This window comes from Macrotis lagotis, chromosome 2, assembly GCF_037893015.1.
Source record: "Macrotis lagotis isolate mMagLag1 chromosome 2, bilby.v1.9.chrom.fasta, whole genome shotgun sequence".
Classification (NCBI taxonomy): Eukaryota; Metazoa; Chordata; class Mammalia; order Peramelemorphia; family Peramelidae; genus Macrotis; species Macrotis lagotis.
This window is the reverse complement of record NC_133659.1, coordinates 164291292-164315924: the sequence shown is the minus strand read 5'-3', so window position 1 is coordinate 164315924 and position 24633 is coordinate 164291292. Positions and strand designations below refer to the sequence as shown.

Below are 24633 nucleotides of genomic sequence, written 5' to 3'. Positions count from 1 at the left end.
AATTTGTTTTTAGCATTTTGATTATAATTTTTACTAAATTATATATAATAATTTAGTTTCTGCTAGAAATTCATAATATTTCTCAAAAAAGTAGTTAATTAAAAGGAGAAACTAAAATTATCCATTTCTCATAATCTGGGAACTCCAATGTGATTGATGCTCACAACCTTTTGGAGAAAGACAGTACCACCTCTCAGAATGATTCAAAGTACATACCTGAGAAAGCATGTGTTCTTAGAATTGTTATCTAATACATCGCCATTTAGTTTTTAGACTCAGCTCAAAATAAGACTCACAAATATTTAAATAGCAAAGGTGGCCTTTTAGAAAGTTGTTTAGCCATATCTCCAATGGATACCTCATTATTCATTTGGGGATAATAAACTACTTTAATAATCATGAACTTCAGTTCCAAAGGCCATTCTTAAGGGTTCCTGCTATTACATGAATAAAGAAATTTTACTTCTACAGAGAATTTAATCAAATTATACAAGTCATGATTTAAAGAGATTGAAATTAAAGTATGAAGTTGTTCTTTTAAAAGTTTGTCTTTTTTAAAAATTCAAGTGACCTTCAATTTTCACATAGATCCATCTTGCCTCCACTACTGACAAAAGAATTTTAAGAAAAAAACAGAGGAAAAAATAGTTTAACAACCACAACATCAATTATCCTAACAATATAAGCAATATCTCAAAATAACAGAGACCTATCACACGCATGTTAATCTTATCACTGTCTGGATACTATTCCTTGACTGGGAACTACATGCTATATGGACAGAATCTATTCTTTAATACAATATTATTGCACCCATTTTTTTAAAAAAAAAGTGTGTATAAACAATTAAAGATATCTTTTTTTCTATTTTTCTATTTCCATTGTTTCTCTCTCTCATTCCTGTCCAAGAGAACCATTCCCTATAATAAAAAAAAAATAAAGGGAAAAAAATTGGTAAAATAAGCAAAAAACCAAAAGTTGGTTTTATGGAAAAAAACAATAAAATTGATAAACGTCTGGTCAATTTGATTAAAAAAAAGAAAGAAGAAAACCAAATTGCTAGTTACCATAAATGAAAAAAGTGAACTCACTACCAATGAGGAAATTAAATAATTCAAAATTATTTTGCCCAACTCTATGCCAATAAATTTGATAATCTAAGTGAATTGGATGAATATTTACAAAAATATAAGTTGCCCAGGTTAAATGAAGAGATTAAATACCTAAACAACCCTATCTCAGAAAAAGAAATTCAACAAGCAATCATTGAACTCCCTAAGAAAAAATCTCCAGGGCATGATGGATTCACAAGTAAATTCTACCAAACATTTAAGGAACAATTAGTTCCAATTCTATATAAACTTTTTGGAAAAATAGGGGAAGATGGAACTCTGCCTAACTCTTTCTATGAAACCAATATGGTGCTAATACCTAAACCAGGAAGAGTTAAAACAGAGAAAGAAAATTATAGACCTATCTCCCTGATGAATATAGATGTATAACTCTTAAAGAAAATCTTAGCAAAACAATTACAAGTTATCACTGGGATAATACATTATGATCAAGTAGGATTTATCCCAGGAATGCAGGGCTGGTTCAATATTAAGAAAACTGTTGGTATACTCAATTATATCAACAACAAACCTATCAGAAATTATATGATCATATCAATAGATGCTGAAAAAGCTTTTGACAAAATACAACAACCATTCCTACCAAAAACACTAGAGAGAGAGCAGGAATAAGTGGATTGTTCCTTAGAATAATTAGCAGTATCTATCTGAAACTATCAACAAGCATTATATTCAATGGGGAGAGGCTAAAGGCATTCCCAATAAGATCAGGGGTGGAACAAGAGTGCCCATTATCACCACTACTATTCAATATTGTTTTAGAAATGTTAGCTACAGCAATTAGAGAAGAAAAAGAAATGGAAGGAATTAGAATTGGGAAGGAAGAGACAAAACTCTCACTCTTTGCAGATGACATGATGGTATAACTAGAGAATTCCAAGAAATCATCCAAAAAACTACTGGAAACAATTAGTAATTTTAGCAGTTACAGGAAATAAAATAAACCCTCATAAATCCTCAACTTTTCTATATATGTCTAGCAAGATACAGCAGGAAGAGCTAGAAAGAGAAATCCCATTCAAAGTAACCTCAGACAATATAAAATACCTGGGAGTCTATTTTTCCAAGACAGACTCAGAAACTTTTTGAAAACAATTAAATCAGATTTAAATAACTGGGCAAATATCAACTGCTCATAGATACGTAGAGATAACATAATAAAAAAATGACAATTCTACTAAAGCTAAACTACCTGTTTAGTGCCCTACCAATCAAGATTCCAAAAAATTACTTTAATAAGTTAGGAAAAAGTTGTAAGTAAATTGATATGGAGAAATAAAAAGTCAAGAATTTCCAGGGATTTAATGAAAAAAAGTGCAAAAGAAGGTGGCTTAGCCCTACCTGATCTAAAATTATATTATAAAGCATCAGTCATCAAAACTGTCTGGTATTGGCTAAGGAATAGAGTGGTGGACCAGTGGAATAGACTAGGTGCAACAGCAGGGACTGATTATAGTAATCTGCTGTTTGATAAACCCAAAGAGTCCAGCTATAGGGATAAAAAAAGCTGGGAAAATTGGAAGTTAGTATGGAAGAAACCTAGATTAGACCAACACCTCATACCCTTTAACAAGATAAGATCGAAATGAATACAAGATTTAGACATAAAAACAATACTATAAGCAAATTAGAAGATCAAGGACTAGTTTACCTGTCAGATCTATGGAAAGGGGAGCAGTTTACGACTAAGGAAGAGATGAAACATCACCAAAAACAAACTAGATGATTTCGATTACATTAAATTAAAAAGCTGTTGCACAGATAAAACCACTGTAACCAAGATCAAAAGAAATGTAGTAAACTGGGAAACAATCTTTACAACTAATGATTCTGACAAAGGACTCATTTCTAAAATACACAGAGAACTGAGTCATATTTAAAAAAAAAAACCCAGCCATTCCCCAGTTGACAAATGGTCAAAGGATATGCAAAGATAATTTACAGATGAGGAGATCAAAGCAATCCACAGTCAACATGAAAAATTGCTCCAAATCATTAATTAATAGAGAAATGCAAATTAAAGCATCTCTGAGGTATCACCACCCCACACTTCTCAGACTGGTCAATATGACCAGAAAGGATAACGATCATTGTTGGAAGGGTTGTGGGAAATCTGGGACACTATTACAATGTTGGTGGAGCTGTGAACTCATCCAACCTTTCTGGAGAGGAATTTGGTACTATGCCTAAAGGGCAATAAAAATGTGCATACCCTTTGATCCAGCAATACCACTACTGGATCTATACCCTGAAGACATGATGAAAAAGGGTAAATCATCACTTGTACAAAAGTATTCATAGCAGCCCTGTTTGTGGTGGAAGAAGAATTGGAAATCAAGTAAATGTCCTTCAACTGGGGAATGGCTTAGCAAACTGTGGTACATGTATGTCATGGAATACTATTATTCTGTTAGAAACCAAGAGGGATGGGAATTCAGGGAAGCCTGGAAAGATTTGCATGAACTGATGCTGAGTGAGATGAGCAGAATCAGAAAAACACTGTATTGATGGACTTGCTCATTCCATCAGTGCAACAATCAGGGACAATTCTGGGCTGTCTGCAATGGAGAATACCATTTGTATCCAGATAAAGAACTGTGGAGTTTGAACAAAGTTCAAGGACTATTCCTTTTAACTTAGAAAAAAAAATAGGTATCTTATTGTCTGATCTTGTTATCTCATACTTTTTTTCCTTCCTTAAGGATATGATTTCTCTCTCAACACACTCAATTTGGATAATGTACAACATGGAAACAAAGTAAAGACTGACAAATTGCTTTCTGTAGGGTGTGGGGGGAGGGAAGTAAGATTGGGGGAAAATTGTAAAACTCAAATAAAATCTAATAAAAAAACTAATAAAGCAAGATTTAACAGTCTGATTTTCAGTATTTCATGCCCAAATTCTCCTCTTTTACAAGTGTTGTTCTGCAAAACTACTCAAATACTTAGTCACTCAAGACTAATGCTTGGCATTTTTAAAAAAAGAGCAAAAGTCCTTGCCCAAGAACTTTATCTGAAGAGATAGAAGAAGTATGGAACAGAATCATTTATTTAGGGAGAAGGGTTTATTTTGGCAAAGAGAGGAGTCACTTCATTATGAGAGATAAGATGAAAGAGGAGATACAGACAAAAAGGTTTGATTGATATGAAATGAGGATGAGGGGAAAAAGAAAGAGCTCATAATAATTTCAAACATGAGGCAAGATTTGCAGTTGAGAGAGAGAGTGGCCCAGGGGGTTTGAATAGAAGTTGTGGAAAGGTATAGAAGAAAGACTGTTTCTTGGCATTAGGGGCTCAGCTGAGATTTACTGAGGTTATTATATTTAGTGATAAGTGAATCTATTGAGTATCAATGAATTATTCAATGACCATTTTCAAAAATTCACTTCCTAGTGGTAGCTAGGAGGCACAGTGGATGAACACTGGACCCAGAGTCAGGAGGCTCTGGAGCTCAAATCTGGCCTCAGACACCAAACACTTACATAATGGGATTACTTTGGGCAAGTCTATCTCACAAAAACAAACAAAAATTCACTTCCTTTAATCCTACTAAATTTCATTATAGATTATTGCTTTAAGAATTTATAAAATCAATACATTATGAGAATTTTTAATTTTATAAAACGATCTACTATGGGGTTCCCTGAAATGGAAATATCCTGCTTTGTCAGTTTTCCAGATCACGAATTATTTGATATATGCTGTAATCTCTTCAAATCTAAAGTTTTAGTTTGTCAATATTAAAACATGGGATAAAGCATCCTTTCAAATGTAAAAGAAAGGGGGAAAATACACGGCTTACAATTGGGTCAACTAGCTGTAGTGGATAGAGCACCAGTCCTAGTAATTATTAAGTGTCTGAGGCTGGATTTGAACCCAGGTGCTCCTGACTCCAGGGCCGGTGCTTTATCCACTGCACCACCTAGCTGTTCCTGGATTTACTGTTTTATTGTATTATAATTATCATATATGTTTCTGTAGTTATTGGAGTGTATTTTGGGTACCTTAGTTTAGACAATACTACTTCCTAAAAAGTAATGGGGTTAAGTGATTTGTTCAAAGTCACACAGCTAGGTAAATATTAAGTGTTTCAGGCTGGATACCTAGCTATGTGGTCTTGGGCAAGCCACTTAACCCCATTTGCCTTGCAAAAAACTAAGAAAAAAAAAGTAAATCCACTATTAATTAGCCATTCCTATGGGAGCATTTTAAAATCATCATTTTGTTCTATAGTATTAAATTTTTCTGATTAGCTTTTTTTTGCAAGGCAATGGGGTTAAGTGGCTTGCCCAAAGCCAGGTAATTATTAAGTGTCTGAAGCCACATTTGAACTCAGGTGCTCCTTACTCCAGGGCTGGTGCTCTATCCACTGTGCCACCTAGCCACCCCCTGATTAGCTTTTACCAGAAATACTCAACCCTAAAGAAGTGTGATAAAGGAGAAAAGCCATATAGTTGTAGTTAGAAGACTTGAGTTCAAATTCTAACAACTTATGAGACACTGGTACAACTTTTCTGAAATTCAAATTTCCTCATCTAGAAAACAAGGAGACTGGAGCGCACTACCTCTAATTTTTCTTTCAGTTATAAATATATGGTGTCCACAAATAAAATCAAAGAAAAAGAAAAGACCCATATGCACAAAAATGTTTATAGCAGATCTTTTTGTAATGTCAAAGAATTATAAACTGAGGAAATGTTCATCAATTGAGGAATGGTTGAGCAAGATATGGCATATGAATACAATAAAGTACTAACTACTCTGTTGTAAGAAATGATGAAAGAAGGGGCAACTAGACAACACGGTGGATTGTGCCCTGGAGTCAGGGGGACCTGAGTTCAAATCTGACCTCAAATATTTAATAATTACCTTGCTGTGTGACCTTGGGCAAGTCACTTAACTCTATTGCCTTAAATAAATAAAAAAAATTTTTTAAAAAGAAATGATAAAAGAAATGGTTTCAGAAAACCTGGAAAGACATGTAAGAACTGGTGCAAAGTGCCCAGAACCAGAAGAACAATTTACAAAGAAATAGTGTAACAGTAGTCAACTGTGAAAAACCAAAACTGATCAAAACAGTGACCCATTGTAATTCCAAAGGACTCATAACAAAAAATGCTAGCCACCTTTCAACAAAGGGCTGATGGCTTCAGAGTGCAGACTGAAACATTTTTTGGTTCTTTTCCTGTTTTCCCCTGCCCTGCATACCTCCACTAATGAGGAAAATTGTTTTGCATGCCTTCAGATTTATAATAGGTTTTCAATTTCTTGCTTTCTTAATAGATGGCGGAAGGAAATGGCAAAAGAGAGAATCTTGAACTGAAAAAAAATGATACTGAATAAAAAAAACAAAACCAAAAATCAATGATCCCATGAAACAGAAGAGTGTACTCTGTGGATCAATTAAATCTTACCAAATGCAATCAATACTTTATTGCAAATGAAGTACTGCGGCTAGTCCAAAAAAAGTGAATCCAGGGAATATATACATTCATTTATATCTTCAAAGGTCAAGCCTTCATTTGACTCTTAAGTGCTAACAGTTAAGAAAACTGATTTAATGAAGATTTTGGGTCAATTTCTTTTAGAGAACTGGGTATATACCAAACAAATTCAACCTTCAACGAATATCTGCATTATTAGAACATTTTGCCCACTATCAAGGATCTTTTATAGAAAATCTAGAAACCTGACTTAACAAAGATATTGTAAAATAATCCAAATTATGATAGCAAAATAATTATATTCTCTCTACTATAATAACTGAAAATAATTAAAACAAAATTACTCTAAATACTGGTGCCAATCAACAACCATTAAATAAATGACTATTACAAGAAATAGATGCTAGAGACATAAGTACCAAAAAAGAAACATCCTCTGCGCCTCAGAGAACTTGTAATTCTAAAGAAGTAAACCTGTAAACAAAGGCAGAAAGTGCTCAAAAAATTATTTACCCTGTTCTTTGAACTTAATTAAAATAAATTAACCAAAATATCTTGTAATGCCACAGAACTGACTGGTTACATTTTTTTATTTTTGGTTTTTGCAAGGCAATGGGGTTAAGTGACTTGCCCAAGGCTACACAGCTAGGTAATTTTAAGTGTCTGAGGCCGGATTTGAACTCAGGTACTCCTGACTCCAGGGCAGGTGCTCTGTCTACCTCGCCAACCAGCCGCCCCCGGTTCCATTTGTTTTTAAAGATAATGACATAACATTCATTTCCAGTCAAGTGTAACAATAAAAAGGAAAATGAAAAATGAATAGTAATACAGTAAATGAATTTAGGGAGAATTATTACTTAGTAAGGCTCCCTGGACTGTTTTTTCACAATTCACTGCTAAAATCAGTAGTTCAGAATTCAGTTAAGACAACTTTATTCTTTTGCTAAAATTTCTAAATGACCTTAATGACATTCAGAAAGACTTGGAATACTAAAATGAATTGTTACTCTTTTGTGAGTAAGGTAAATTTTCAGAAATGTATATAAAATAGGGACAATGATAGACATTCAACTAAACTATAAAATGAGTGAAAAAAGGAAGGCTTTTTCAGATTTCTCTTTTGTATCACCTACCCTGACCTTACATCCATGACACAAAAACCTTAAGAACTCTAAGGTCTAACATTCTTCCGTTTCATTGCATGATTTGTAGAATGTTATATCAGACAAGAGCAAATCATCTATACCTAGGCTAAGAACTTCTAAACTTGATTATCATATCACATTGGGTTGAATCAACAAATCATTATTCATTGCTTAAGTTTATGGTGCAATATAAATCTATCTTGTTAGAGTTGTAATAATAGCTGCTTTAATTCTTTTTTTAATAGAAATTTTATTTTTCCAATTACATATGCATGGTAGTTTTTCAACATTCATTCATTTTCAAATTTATGAGTTCCACTTTTTTCTACCACTTTCCCTTCCCTCCTCCTCCATCCCCATGGTGGCAATGTGTCTAGTAAAAGTTGTTCATGTACATTTGTGTTAACATATTTACAATATTAGTCATTTTGAGAAAGAAGAATTAGAACTAAGGAGAAAGAAAAACATAAGAGAAGTTTTAAAAAAACTGTACATGGAATATGTTCAATTTGTAATTTGCTTTTTAACTCTTGAAGTAGCCCCTTTCTCCTTTCCCCATCTCAACCCACTGGTGAACCAGCTGAACTCTGCACTGTCTTTGTGACTATCTAGATCCCATATTCTATTGTCAATTGTGTGTTCTGTCAAGCCTTGGATCACTTCCACTATTTTGTCTCCTTGGCTCCTCCATGTGAAGTTAAACTCAGGTGGAGAAAATCACAATATTTAAGTAATACAATTTCAAGTAGGTTCTTACTACTGCTAGGCAACCCTTATACACTTTTCCCTTACTAATTCACCATCCCATTCTCCATAACAGTTCTTTCAAACTTTTTCATTCCATTCCTAAAACTCCCATGCTCCTTCTCTCTGTACCCTCTTAGCAGAGAAACTTAGCAGAAAAACTCCTATTTTACTGGAAAAAAAAGTGGCCATTTCTAAGGGCTCACTTTTCCCTTCTATCACTCAGATACTTTTTGCCACTATCTCTTCCTTCAAACCATCTCATGTAAATGAGGTAGATCTTTTCCTAGTCAAGGTAATTACTCTAGCTAAGTGATTCCATTTCATACCATCTTTACCAACAGACTATCTGTCCCCTCTTATCTTCAATTGCTCCCTATCTGTTATAGTATTTCCTTAAAGTCTACAATATTCATGTCTCCCCCGCATCCTGGAAAAAAAAAACCAAAAAAAAATTAGATCTACTTGATCCTTCCATCCCTACAATTGCACCCATGTGGCCAAGGTACATGAGAAGATCATTTACAAATTAGGTGCTTCTACTTCCTCTCCTTTTGTTCTCATTAACTTTCAATAATATTGTTTCCAACCTCATTCAACCAAAACTGCTCTCTCCAAAAAAGGTGATTTTTTAGTTGCTAAATCCAATGGCCTTTTCTTAATCCATATCTTTCTTGACCTCTCAGTAACCAATTATACTGTCAATTACCTCTATCTCTTAGATCCTCTTTTCTTTATAATAAGGCATCCCTGGAGGTTCTTTTCTGGACTCTCTTCTTTCTATATTCAGCAATCTCATCAGTTTCCATAGATAATCAATATGCTGATAATTATCTAATCTGCCTATCTCTAATGACTCTACTGACCTCCAATCTTGCATTTCTAACTGCTTTTCAGACATCTCCAATTTTATGTCCAGTAGACATCTTAAACTCAAAATGTCTAAAACTGAACTCATTATCTGTACTCCTAAACCATTTCTACCTCCTAACTGCTCTGTTACTATTGAGGGCACCATCAAATTCCCAGTTTATCATCTTCAACTCCTCATTATCTCTTACCCTGGTCTCTATATTCAAAGTGATGCTAAGGACTGTCAATTTTATCTATGCAGCACCTTGTGAATGTGCTCCCTTCTTTCCTCTGATATTGCCACCATTACGGTGCACACCTCTGCCTGGAGTACTTAAGTGCCTGCTGGTTTGCTGACTTGCCATAAGTCTGTCCCCACTCTAATCCATTCTCCACTCAGTCATTAAAGTGACCTTCCTAAAGTGTTGGTCCTATCTTATTACTCCAATACTCAAGGAACTCCAAGGTCTTCCTATCACCTCTAAGTTAAAATAAAAAATCCTCTGATCAAAACCCTTCTTATCTTTCCAGGCTTCGTATACCTGACACATTGCAAGATACTCTTCAATCTGGTCTCTGGGCTGTGCTTCTCAAGATACTCCATCTGAGTATTTTCTCTGATTGCCCCCTATACCTGGAATGCCTGCTTTCCTGACTTCAATAAGTCTAAGTCAATATCTTATCTTCTATAGGAAACCTGTGCCAGCCCCTCTTTGAGTGCCTTCCCTTTATTGATTATTTCTTATTCCTGTATATAGTTTTGTTTGTACATAGTTGTTGACATGATGTTTCCTCCTTTAGATTTTGAGTACCTTGATGGCAAGGGTTGTATATTGACTTTCTTTAAATCCCCACTGCCTGGCACATAGTAGATGCTTAATAAATGCTTTCTGACATATTTTCCCTCCAATATCCTGGTCTTTTAGTTTATGAGATCACAGACATGATGATGAAATGAAATTTTCCAACCTCATTGTCTTATATTTAAAAAAAAACTGAGAACCAGAGAGATAAAGTGATTCTCCTAAGGGTAACATGTGTAGCAACAGCAAGGTTTTGTTCTTTAATTTTTCACAAGGCTAATGGGGTTAAGTGGCTTGCCCAAGGCCACACAGCTAAGTAATTATTAAATGTCTGAGGCCAGATTTGAACTCAGGTACTCCTGACTTCAGGGCTGGTGCTCTATCCACTGCGCCACCTAGCCACCTCAACAGCAAAGTTTTGAACTAAGTTCCTAAGACTCCTAGATTAGGACTCTTTCTATTATACCAAAAACCCCCATTTTACCTTCACCTTCATTCTTCTTCTTCAATATATAGGAATCAATCTGACCATCACCCAAAATTGTTCCGCCTCTGCTATCCATAATTCAGAAATTCCTGTGACCAGAACTCTTCAACCTTGACTCTCCCTCTATCTCAACAGTCCTTAACCTATTCTTTTTAATCTATCCTAGTTCTACGCATCCCTTCCTATAATTGTAGTATATAGCACCTAGTTATATTCAGTTCTGATCAAAATAATTTCAATCCTACGGTTGACAAGGTCAATAACTATGAGCTCCTCTTTCAATGCCTTCCTTGTCCTCTTTTAATATTGCCAATCTTATATCTCATCAAATTCAAACTCTAGCTTAGACTCACAATGTGCCCTGCTTTTATTCATCTGTAATTAAATGTTCCAGGGGAGAATATAGTTTCATTGACTGCATATACAATAAATTTATGCTAACTTATTTTTTGAACTTCTCAACAGTTAAGCAATCCTGATTGACTTTATCACAAGTTATTACAAAATGTCTCCTCTCTCTTCTCAGACCCACCCCCCTTCATCAAACCAGGCTGCTATCCAGATTAGGTATGTGCTTCTTAGTCATAGATCTTTAGGCTCAACAAACACCAATTTTGAGTTCTTACAACATTTAAAAACAGTGCCTAGCATAGCTCTAAGAAGATAAGGATGCTTCATAAATATTATCTAATGATGAAAACCTGTATTTAGCATCCACTTTAGCCTTCACCCCACTTCTCTCATAAGACACTCAATCTCCAGCTCTATAAAGATTTTGATTAATTATCCACCACCCCCCCCCCATGCCTGGAACTAATTCTTTCCTTATTTCTACCTCTTGATTTCCTTAAAGTCTCAGCAAAAGTTTCACCTGCGAGAAATTTTTAATCCCTCCCTTAAGCTACCCTCTCTCTAATTAACCTTTCTCTTCCCTTTCTCTCTTATTCCCCTCTTAAATGAAGTATATTTCTGTTTGTGTGTATTTTCTTCCATCTTTTGAGCAACTGAGATGAGAGTGATACACACCTTACTTCCTTGTTTGTATAGACTGCTGCTTGCATACTAATTCTGAAATAGCTTCCCCTATAACTTTCCTTTCTCCAACTTTCCAATGGGAAACCATTCACCTCAGTATTCTTTTTCCTCTTTCTTTCTATTTTCCTTTTAAGATCTTTCTGATTTTACCAAGACATAACAGAACCACTTTCAAGGTCCTCTGTACAATTCAATTCCATCTTCAACCCCTAATGGTAACAGAATGCAAAGAGAACATATTTTTATATTTTTAAGCTTATCTTAACCCCTGTGTTTGAACTCAAAAATGCTTCAAAGCCTTCTATTGAATGGTATCGAAATCAAATAGAAACATAAATTACCCAACTTAAACAATAACATTTATATGTGCCAGGCACTGTGCTAAGTACTTTATAATTACTATCTTATTTGATCTTCACAACAACTCTGGAAAGTTGGTGGTGCTATTATTAATCCCCTTTGTACAGGTAAGGAAACTTAAGCAAGTATGACAAGTAATAGAGGCCAAATTTAAGCTTGGAATCTCCTGATTCTTGAACTGGCACTTTATTTTCCTACTTCTTACTGTGACTCTGGTATTAGAATTCTTCCTGGCTACTTTAGGACTGTTTTTTTTTAAATTTTACTTTTTCACATGGAATCTTGGATTCTGACTGTAATTTCCTAATTTTCATTTTGGGTTTTTTTTCAGGAGATGACAGGTAGATTCTTTTTATTTCTACTTTGCATTCTTGCAGAAACAGATCTGGACAGCTTTTGAAAAAAACTTATAGAAATACATCTAGGCTTTCTTTTTTTGGTCATATTATTCAGATAGTCCAATGATTCTCTTTTTTTTTAAGGGTTTTTTTTTTGCAAGGCAAATGGGGTTAAGTGGCTTGCCCAAGGCCACACAGCTAGGTAATTATTAAGTGTCTGAGACCGGATTTGAACCCAGGTACTCCTGACTTCAAGGTGGGTGCTTTATCCACTACACCACCTAGCCACCCCCAATGATTCTTAAAAAAAAAAAATTTCCCTCCTTGCTATTATTTCCAAAATCAGTTGGTTTTGGTTTGTTTGTTTTGGGAAGGAGTAAAGCTAGATGGCTCTGAATAAAAACATGAGATTTTAGAGTCAGGAAGAACTAAGAGTTAAAAAAAAATACATTTATCAGCATGGTACATGGGAGTCATGAAAAGTCTTACAGGACTAAACAACCACCACTGAGGGGCAATGGAGAGTCAGAAGACTCAACTTTCTGAGTTCAAACCCCACCTTATACACTTCCTAACTTTATGAGTCTGTTTCCCTCATCATCTATAAAATGAGCTGAAGAAGGAAATGGCAAAGCATTCCTGTATCTTTGCTAAGAAAACCTCAATAGAGATACTTAAAGTCTGACAACTGAAAAACAACAACAAATTTTTTAGTCGTTTTATCCTTTGTTTTAATATCTCATTCTTTTGTTGATAGAATTATGGGCATCTATTTGTCCATTTTAATTTTCAAGGAACATACTATTTGAGTAAAATTTTATACTTCTTAGGCCAACCTGTTAAATCTAATTCTTTCTTTCTCAGCTTTTATTTCTTTCATTTTATTTCTAAGAATTGATTCTTTTTTAAACTACTGTGTAATCTCTTCCAAAAATTCTAGTTTAATCTGAGCCCAAGATGTGGTTTATTTGGGGATGGAGATGGGAAGAGAATTTTATATATAGATGTTTTTTTCTTCTAGGTTTATGTCTTGAGCATCTCTGTCACGATTATAGCTTTTGATAACAGAATTCTTTTAGTTTGCTCCTACTACTTCACCAATCTCAAGGCTTCTGCCTCCCTCTTACTACTGAGGGTACTACTGTCACCCAGCTTTGTCTTCAACTTCTGTCACCCCACATATGTATCATTTTCTTCTGTGTAACTAGAATGAACCACAATGACTCTCCATCTTGTAACTCAATTCAGGAAGTAGTTCAGTTCCCTTTCTATTATTCAATAAGGGATCGAGTACAATTTTTCTTTTGTAAGAAAATTTTATTCAATTATAGGAATTGTGAGAAAACTGCATTGTTTGAAATTAGCTCCGTCTGGTTGGGAAACAGGATTTCTACCTGCTGCTTAGACATTGTTGACTAAGGAGTCAGGTTATGCTGATCAGAAACTGAGTCAGATTTACAGATTGTGGCAAGAAGTTTCCTCATAATTATACATCTCAAGAAACCCATATATCTTATCCGAAAACCAGTACCAAAACGAGAACTTTGTTTCTATATTCCTTTTTCTGATTTCAGGGTTTTGTATCTATTTGCTCTCCCCCTCTCAACTTAGAAAGTCTTTAATTTTTCCTCCAATTAGAAATGAGATTACATAATTTTGAATCCTGATAGAGTTCTTTTAATTAAGTGGTCTCATTTGATTATTTTTAATAAATAAAAATATGCCTCATTCTATTTAGGATCTTTAGACTGACCAGGGAATCCACTGATCCATTTATTATATCTGTTTTGCTAATAAATCATATAGCTTGAAACTCTTTTTTCAGTTATTATCCTATACCACCCTCTCTGTCATATATGGCATTTCTCTGCAATGACAACAGTGACCACTCTAGTTAGGTCCCATTCTACTCTCACTTGGCTATTCCAAAAGGCCCTTAATTGGGTTCAAGGCCTCAAGTCTCTCTACTACACTATATCCTTCACAGAAATGCCCAAGTGATTTTTTTTAAGGTCATATTTGACTTGGCACCCTCTTCCCCAAGGTTTCCCTTTAACTTTTGGAATCAAACTTAAATGTTGGGTATGTATAGACAACTATCTAAAACTTTGTAAACTGGGTCCATTCCTATAGTAAAAAAATTTCTTATAACTTACTATATTCCAGACACTCTAGCTTCTAATTACACTGCCCTACTTCCTGTTCCTTACACATAATGTACCATGTTGCAGCTCTGTGATATCATACTGGTTATAAAGAATTATGAGAATACTGTCATATGTCAGGATCAGGGGAAACTCAAATTTCCACAAAAATATGATAGAAAAGCTCTAGGAATGAATCAGAAGGAAGGAAGGAAAGAAGAAAAAAGATGAATAAATAAATCAGCTACAAATTCCTCCATTTGGTCCAAGATGCACAAATAGACACAGAGATTCTGCTATTTCACGTAATAGTCTTAAATCAGAGAAGATGGAAGGCAAAGTATAAAGTAGACTAATTGAATAGCAGGAGGAGAAACCAAAGCACAGCCCAGAGTGTGGTAAACATAATAACAAAAGACAAGAGTCAGAACATCAGCAAGAAGGTGGAGGACTCATTAGCAGTAGGAGACCAAACCAATCTAGAGCAGAACTCTGAGTGGGACAGCCTAAGGTTTTACCTGGAACAAGAGACAGGGTTAGATTCCACAGGCAGACTAGAAATGAACCTCACAAGAAAATAAAGCTAGGCACGGCTAGGTGGCGTAGTGGATAAAGCACCAGCCTTGGAGTTAGGAGTACCTGAGTTCAAATCCAATCTCAGACACTTAATAATTACCTAGCTGTGTGGCCTTGGGCAAGCCACGTAAACCCATTTGCCTTGCAAAAACCTAAAAAAAAATAAAAAAAATAAAGCTAGACAAATCCCAGAAAATGTAGAGTCTAATAATCTTAAGTTCCAAACTAAAGATCAAGAAGGTAATCCTCACACTATCCAAAAGCATAGCAATAGAACATGACTGAAGTAAAAGCCTTCAATTCAGAAATGGAGGCACGGGAGTAAGCAGAAGAAAATACAATGAAGAAAACCTTAATCTCAGAGAAATCCAAGGACTGAATTCATAATTAGAGAGTAAATCTAAATATTCGTGGAGACTGAGGGAAAAAGCATTTATGAATCACAATGTCTACCAGAATATCCAAAAATAAGATATACAAAAATGGAATTTCACAGGAAAAATAAGGTTAAAAATTAATGACAAGGAGAATTAATACTTTAGATGACAGTGGTAACTCTTACCCAACTCTCTAAAAATTAGACTAAAATAAACCAAAATAAATGAAAATATGAGATAATGAGAATATTAAAACAAAAATCAAAAGATTAAAAGAAAATTTATATCCCAAGAAAGATTTGAAAAGATGGGAGAGATAATCTAACAATTACTAAAACAACCATAACCAAAAAATCCTTATATGCAATATATCAAGAAATGATAATTATTGCTTAGCTCTCTTAAAGACTGAAGAGCAAATAAAAAATATGAAGAATCTACCAATCACCTTCTGAAAATGAAAGCTTCTAGGAACATTACTGTCAACATTCAGAGTTTCTAAGTCAAAGAAAAAAATGTTTTAAGTGCCCCCCCCCCCCCAAAAAATATTTCAAGTACTAGGGAAGAAGAGTTACTATCACCCACAATATAAAGAATAGGAGAATTTAGAAAATATCTGAAAAAGCAAAAAATAAAGAAAAGCCTATCTTCAAAAAATGAGCAAAATCCTATAGAAGAAAAAGTAGAAACTCATTCAGTACAGGTGGAAGGCAAACAAAGTAGAAGGAGGGGAGGCCAAAGCACTGACTAGAGTGGCAGGCCTAAGAACTAAGGACACGGGGATGAAGCCCCCACATAGAGAACATGAATTTATAAGGGAGGGGGAATGATAAGACATACTATGAAATTTCACTTCACAAAGATCACATTACAAAGTGAATTAAATTTGACAGGAATATAGTAGGAAACTAGGAAAGACAGGGCAGCTGAAAGAGAAATCATAATTAAAACAAATTTCACCATCAGAAAGGGAAAGAGAGGTAAGAGAGAATTAAAGAATAATGATTAGGAATCAAGGAGGAAAAAAGGGGAAGGCAAAGTAGACAGTAGAGTATCTGGCACAAAGCAGATACTTAATAGATATTTGTTGACTGACACAATTAAATAATAATTTTGAATGTGTGAAAATTATAATCAATAAAAGGAATTTGAAGGAAAAATACTTAAAAATAGCAAAAAAAATTGGGGGGGGGGGGGCAGAGCCAAGATGGTAGTGTGAAGGTAGCATTTCCCAGGATCTCAGGCTCTCCCCAACCCCCAACAAACAAAGGATGGCTCTAGCTAAAATTTAGAGGGGCAGAACCCAAAGAAAGACTGAGTGATACATTTTCCCAGTCCAAGATAACTTAGAAGTTCCACAGGAAAGGTGAGTTTCATCAGGACCAGGGGCTGGGAAAAAAGCCATGCAGCCCAGCCAAGCCAAGGTCAGGTCAGAGATCACAGAAACAGCTTGAAGGGGCAGGGATAGAACTCTGCTGCACCTGGGGGAGTGTGGAATGAAGAGCACCAGCAGCAGAATTTGCAGCAAGAATCGGGAGAAATCAGCTTGCAACCCCAGAGACAGTAAGGGAAGTCTGCAGAAATTTCTCTGCTCTCCCTAGAGTAGGACTCTACACTCAGACTCAGGTTGCAGTTTGGGATTCCATACTAAATAACCAAGCTGGGTCTCTCCTTATAGCCCCGGGGCAGAGGGTAGTGCTGTGGTCATCTACATATCAAGCACAGACTAGAGAGCATAAAACCTTGGAGGAATAAAGGTCCCAGTGGGGTGTCCTCCCCAAAAAACCCAAAGCCTTGGAAGTGCTATAAATTAGTCTTGGACTAAGGAGATCAGTAAACAACAGAAAAAGAAGAATCTGACCATACAGAAATACTTTAGTACCATGGAAGATCAAATACACATACTCAGATGATGACAAAATCAAAGCTTCCATATCCAAACCCTCCAAGAGAAACAGAAAATGGGTTCAGACTATGGATGAGCTTAAAAAACTTTGAAAAGCAATTAAGGGAGGTGGAGGAAAAATTGGAAGGAAAAATGAGAGAAATGCAGAAAAATCATGAAAACCAAATCAAAAGCTTGGTGAAAGATAAACAAAAAAATACTGAAGAAAATAATGTTAAAAACCAGTTTAGGCCTAATGGAAAAAGCAAAACAAAAGGCAAATGAGGAGAATGACTTAAAAAGCAGAAATGGCCAGCTGGAAAAGGAGATAAAAAGCTCTCTAAGGAAAATAACTCCTTCAAATGCAAAATGGAACTAAAGGAAGCTAATGACTTTGCAAGAAAGCAGGAAGAAATAAAACTCTGTCAAAAAAGCCAGAAATTAGAAGAAAATGTGAAATATTTCATTGGAAAAACAACCAACCTCAAAAACAGATCCAGAAGAAATAATTTAAAAATTATTGGACTATCTGAAAGCCACGACCAGAAGAGCCTAGACTTCATTTTTCAAGAAATAATACAGAAAAATTGCCCTGAGATCCTAGAACTTGAAGATAAAATAGAAATCAAGAGAATTCACCAGTCACCCCTAAATGAGACCCCCCCCAAAAAAACTTCCAGGAATATTATAGCCAAATTCCAAAACTCCCAAGTCAAAGAGAAAATACCAAAAGCTTCCAGAAACAAATAATTCAACTACCGTGGCTCTATAGTCAGGATTACACAGGATCTAGCAGCATCTACATTAAGGGCTCATAGGGATTGGAATATGATATTCCAGAAGGTAAAAGATCTTGGCTTACAACCGAGAATCAACTACCCAGCAAAAGTGAACATCCTCCTTCAGGGGAGAAGATGGACTTTCAAACTTTCCTACTGAGACAACCAGAGCTGAACAGAAAGCCTGATCTCCAAATACAGGATTCTGGTGAACCACAGAGGGAGTGGAAGAGAGGGACTAACTATGAGGAACTTGATGGTGTCGAACTGTTTGTATTCCTGCATAGGAAGAAGATAATGATAACTCATATGAACTTTCTCATTTATAAGAGCTGTTAGAAGAAGCATATATAGACAGAACATAGGAAGAAGCGGAATAAAATGGTATGATGTGGTAAAGGGATGGAGTCAATGGGTGATGGGGGAAAGTACTGGGAGGAAGGAAAAGGAGATGAAGAAGAAGCTGAGAGATTTCACATAAAAGTCAAGAAAAAGTTTTTTCAATGGGGGGAGGCAAGGGGGAATGAATGAGCCTTCATTCTCATTGAAAATGGCTCAGGGAAGAAATGACATACACACTTAATAGGGTGAGGAAATCTATCTTGCCCTGGAGAAGGATGAGAAGAAAAGGATGGAATGAGGGGGGATGGGGGGGTGGGAAGGGGGGAATAGGTGATAGAAGAGAGGGAAGATTGAGGGAGAGGGTACTCAGATTCAATACAATTTTGGACAGGGCCAGGATGAAAGGATAGAGAGAACAGAACAAATGAGAGTAGGGAGAAGTAGAGTGGAGGTATAGCTAATAATAGCAACTGAGGGAAAAATAGTGAAGCAACTTCTCTGGTGGACTTATGATAAAGAAAGCAACTCACCCCAGAGACAGAGCAATTGAAATCTGAACATAGACTGAAGTAGAATTATTTTCTCTCTCTCTCTCTCTCTCTGTTCTTGAGGTTTCTCATCTTCTTGTGGGGGAGAAATGTTTATTCTTATGTTTACTCTTATAACATTCAATTTACAGCAATGTATGGCATGGAAACAATGTAGAGACTGACAGACAGCCTTCTGTGGGGGGGGAATTGTAGAATTCAGGGTCTTGCAAAAATGATAGGTACATATCACTATTGTATATTATTGGAAAACAAATAAAATGCTAAAATGTTTTTTAAAATAGCAAAAAAATAATTCTAAAGAATTGATGGGTCAAAGAACAAAGCATAGAAAACAAGGAAAATTTAGGGAAAGAAATATACAATATACCCAAACTGAGGGAATTTTACTAAAACAGTTTTTTTTAAATTTTTATTGATTTCAGGCTATGGGGTTGAGAGTGACTTGCCCAAGGTCACATAGCTAGGCAATTATTAAGTGTCTGAGGTCTGATTTGAATTTGGGTCCTCCTGACCCCTGGGCCAATGCTCTAATCACTGTGCCACCTAGCTGCCCCTTGCTAAAAACTGTTCTTAACTGAAAACATTTATTATTACAAGCTTATCATCACTCCTCCCTTCCACAGAAATAGACCAGTAAGTTGGGAATACAAGTGAAATAACAAGAAAAGTAACAAATTTTCAAACTTCAAGCAAACACAAAGGTAAAAAATTCAAAAATCAAAGAAGAAATTAATAAAGTTTAAAGAAAAAATTAATAAAACCATGAGTTTGGTTTTATTAAAATATAATTTTTAAAATAGAAAAAAGGTGCCTACATGAATTTTTAAATGGGAAAGACAAAAATGAGGTATATCAAAACATAAAAAAGATATTTCACAACAATTTACAACAAAATAAAGGAAATTAAGTCAAATTATTTTGCTGAACTGTATGCCAAAAAACCTTACAGCCTAAATTAAATGAATTATTTATTAAACAATTATAAAAGCCAGTTAAAATAAGACATCATTATTTAAATAATCCTATACCAGTAAAAGAAATTGAACAAACCATAAATGAACTATCAAAAATTTTTTAACTGATCAGATAGACTTATAATTAGCAAACATTATATTGTAAGCAAATATACAACACATTTAAAGTAACATAAGCATAAAAAAGTTGGATTTATACCATGAATATGGGTTTGGCCCATATAAGAAAAACTATAAACTATATCAATAACAAAAATGATAAAGCCCAAAATATTATATCAATAGATACCGAAAAGGCCTATACAAAACCTAAAGTCCATTTTAAAAAGAACAAAAATTAGAAATCATATCATCAATGTTTAATTTGGAGCTAGTTACTATAATAAGACAAAAAAAAAAAAACAAGAGAATAAATACAGGCAAAAAAAACCCCTTAGCATTTGAATGATCCATTTCATATTTCATTCATCTGAAATAGTCAATGCAGTCACTTCATCGCTTGAAATATCTGGTTTCCTTCAAGATTCAGGTCAGCTGCCCCAAACTTACAAAAGAACCCACATTTCCCTGAGCTATTGGTACCTTACACTTTAGTGTATATATAGTTACTGTGAGTTTTCCCTCCCAAATTGACTTTCTTTTTTGATCAGGTTAAGAGTCAATTCTTTGTCTCACTTCTTACCTAGTCTTAATCACAGAATGGCTGTTGCCTCAGTCAAACTGAGACCTGTTAAAGGCCTTAGCTTAAAAGGTCAAGGTCTCCCACTGCATCCAGGACCATCTCCAGTAGTCCTGATCTATATCCTAGATAACTCAGGAGGAAAAAGTAAAGTTGGAACTCTGAACCACACTCCCTTACATAAATCCAATTCACTTGCAAATCATGGCATCACCTCCCTTATGACATGGTCCTCTTCAAAAACAAAGGAAAGACAACAAGTGTGCACAGACATAGACACAGATACAAACACAGACACACACAGTTTTCTGTTTAGTCTAAGTTCCTTGAGGTTAACAATCATTTTGCATTCCTTTTTGCAGCCAAAACTAGCTGAAGAGGGGCTGAATCCATCAGCAGTCTGTTAGGACTCATTTATAGAATAAACCAGCTCAGGAACTTGGAAGGTTCAAACTAGGCCAATAATCAGACTTTGTCCTACATCACATACATCAATTTGGGAATACTGAAAGGTTCCCTAGACTGACAGACCCCTGAGAAACTGAAACTACAACACTCAATATGTCAATAAATCTACAGAAGAATCCAAGATGACAAAAGCTCAGTTCAGACATTCCCACAAATAAACAGGCAGAGCTTGGCCCTAATAGTCTCAGGTCAGGAAGCAGGCAGGAAGAATGAACAAATATAAAGAATTCTATCATATCATTGACACAAACCCAGAAAAAGAAAATGACTCCAAAATATCTGTAAGTAAAAACTCTCCTAAAAAAGTTTTTTTTTAAATAAATGAGAGGAGTAAAGGAGAGAAAAAAAAAGGAAAAAGAAATGAGTTATAAAAGAAAGTACTGGAAAGAAATAACAGCATCCAATTTCTAAAATTAAAATGGTCCAAATAAAAGGTAATCATCAGTCCCTGAGCTAAGAGTCCTACACTATATACTAAGCAAATATATTAGGAAATAATAGCTATATGGTTCTGTATGGGAGGACTGGGGTATCAGATCAAGTCCCCAGACTTTGCTAAGTATAAAAAAAAAGTGCTTATATTTTACTTTTGGGGGATGTAATAAGTTCCTAATCACTTGATGAAATTATAGGACTGTAGCCATTGATTGAATCATAAAATATACTGCCTGGTGACATTAAAAATCATAAGCAAACTCTGAGCAATTAGTTATTTCTGGCAATATAAAACCAGCTCTTGAGAGGGAATAGCTTTTTGCCTTGTGAATCTTTGAATAATATGAATTTCTTTCTTCCCCCTCCCCATAACTGACTATAGAAATTTGCAACTCAGCATCCTGCCTAGTGAAAAATACTATGTTAGGAAGAGAGCAGATCCCAGATCTAGCTGCAAAGCTGGAAATGAGATACAGAAAGGAGGCAAGCTCAAGGAGTCCAGCAAAAGAAAAGAATATAATAAACCCAGATAAGCCATTACAAAAGAAGGAATAGTGAGGATGAGTTGTCTTGGCCATGTACATCCCCTAGGTATGTACCACTTTATTCTTATATTCTGTTGTGTGACCTTTCTTCCTATTAATGTTGTACATATTTGTGGGAAAGTGTGCTCCAGATTTATGAGAAGAATGTTTTACTAATATTATTCAAGTCATAATGTTTCCACATTTGCTTTGGACCAAGTATTTTATGGTTCATGAGCCATAGACTCACACAACACCTTGAATCTGGGAAAGTGATTCAATAGGAGAACTACCCTTTAAATATAAGTGAGAGAATGGAACCCAGAGAGAACTATCTACACATTAACTACGACAATGTAAATAAGGGTAGCTAGGTAGCACAGTGGATATGATATAGCACCAGCCCTGGAGTCAAGAGAACCTGAGTTCAAATCCAACCTCAGACACTTAAAACTTACACAAGCATGTAACCTTGGGCAAGTTACTTAACCCCACTGCCTTTCAAAAACCAAACAATAATAACGATGTAAATGAAGAGATTATCAAAAGAAAACTGAACTCTTGAGTTAAGGAAAAAACAATAAGGAAAAATGGCCTCCTTCCTTCAACAGAGATGTGCACCAACTACAAGGACAAATTACTATACATACTGTAACACATATGCATGCATAAATCTAAGACTGAGCATTCCCACTTATCTTTCCAATTCTCCTCAGGAGCAAGGTTCTTGAATATAAACAATGTCAAGTTTCTGCACTGGATGTTTTTGTTTATTTTTCCTTTGTCAGAGAAGTTTCAATCTGAGGGCTGAGTGGGAAATAACTGGGTAAAAAGAATCAATAAAACTTTTTTAAAGATCATACAAACTAAAATGACCTCCTCAAAAAAGATAAGAAAGTGCACTTCCCTTTTTTTTGCAATAATACAGAACTGACTATAGAGGTATGCAATATCACATACATATCAGTTGTAGATAAGGTTAATTTTTTACTTTTTGTTTAATATCTTATCCTTTTTTAAAAGCAGATGTTTGGGTAGGGAACTGTGGTGACTTTAGAAGACACTGAGGCTGACAAATACATGCAACTCTGTCTCACAAATATAATTCACACACAAATCAAAAGACATCATTCATACCAATGTACTATTCCTAACACAATATGTGCAAGAGAAGAAGCAGCAAGTGTGGATACACTGGGAGCTGTAATCACAACCCTGTACATTGGTGGCCCAGGTCATAGTATCATCTCCTTAATGGAAGCAGCAGTGGGATTTGGCAACCCCATGGGTTGAGTAGTCTTTGAAAGACTGCACTGTTCATATCTTAGTGTGAGGAAGGGGCTAGAAAAGATGCTCTAAAAATTGCCTGCTTACCCAATACTGGGTCTTATTACCACAGCAGGAAGGGATCCCACTCTGCAACCAAAACATAAAAAAAATGTACAAAAACTTCTTCAAAAATAATTCCACTTACCATCAGTACATGGAATGTATGTACACTCATAGACAATACAAGGTCCAATAAAGCTGAAAGACAAATAGGTCTTGTAAGAGAATTCAGGAGATATCATTTAGCAGCCTGGAGTGTATTAAGATTTGGCAAATGAAGTACAGCTTACTGAAGTCAAACCTAGATCCAAATTTTTCTTTGGCGGCTGTAGTCAAGAAGAGTACCATGAAGATGGGGTAGGATTTGCAATCAAAAACTAATCTAGGTAACAAGTTTTTATGCCTACCAAAAGTTGTAAATGACAGACTCATGACAATGTGATCACCACTTGAAGGAAAACACCATGCCACTATCATCAGAGCTTATGTGCCCAGCATAACAAACTGACGAGTTGGAGATCCTTATCACCAATGTGCCAAAAAAAAAGGAGAAACTTACAATTCTGAGTGACTGTAATGCTAGAATAGGCTCAAACTATAAAACACAGCAGAGATCTTTGGAAGAATGGAGTTGGAAACAGCAACAGCAATGGTCATTCTACAGAAGACTTGTGCATCTTATGACCTCATCACAAACACTGTCTTCTATTTACATAAACACAATGATGTTTGTCCTTGTCATGACCAACACATGAGTTGGAACTGAGTAAGAGGATGCTGTGCTAAGTCACTAGTCTCACTTTCTCCTCTAGAATCATCTGGAAATAATGGTAAGATATGAATCAGGATTACTGGAGATGGTCCTGGGCATGAGGCAATTAAGGTTAAATAACTTGCCCAGGATCACATAACTCCTACATGTTAAATGTCTGAAGCTGGTTTCAAACTACCATCCTCCAGACTCCAGGCCAGTGCAATAAAATTTCATAGATGCATCCTCACAGCAAACATTACCATCTAATAGACTATGTGATTGAAAGGAGAAGAGATAGATGGGATGTGACAGTGAAGAGAGAAATGTGTGGTGCAGAGCCCTGAACAGATCACAGACTCAACCTTTCAAGCTAAATTTCACAATCAATGAAAGTGGCAGTCCCAAGGCAAAATGACTACCAGAAGAATTAAAATTAACAAATTAGAGTCTTCTCTGTTGCTAAATTGGAGGGAAA

At 35.4% G+C, this 24633-nt stretch overlaps 1 protein-coding gene across 4 annotated transcripts in view; it reads right to left on the bottom strand.

The window, feature by feature from the left end:
- ASH1L (ASH1 like histone lysine methyltransferase) overlaps window positions 1-24633 on the bottom strand; it is a 254778-nt gene that overhangs the window by 128592 nt on the left and 101553 nt on the right. The window lies entirely within an intron of this gene.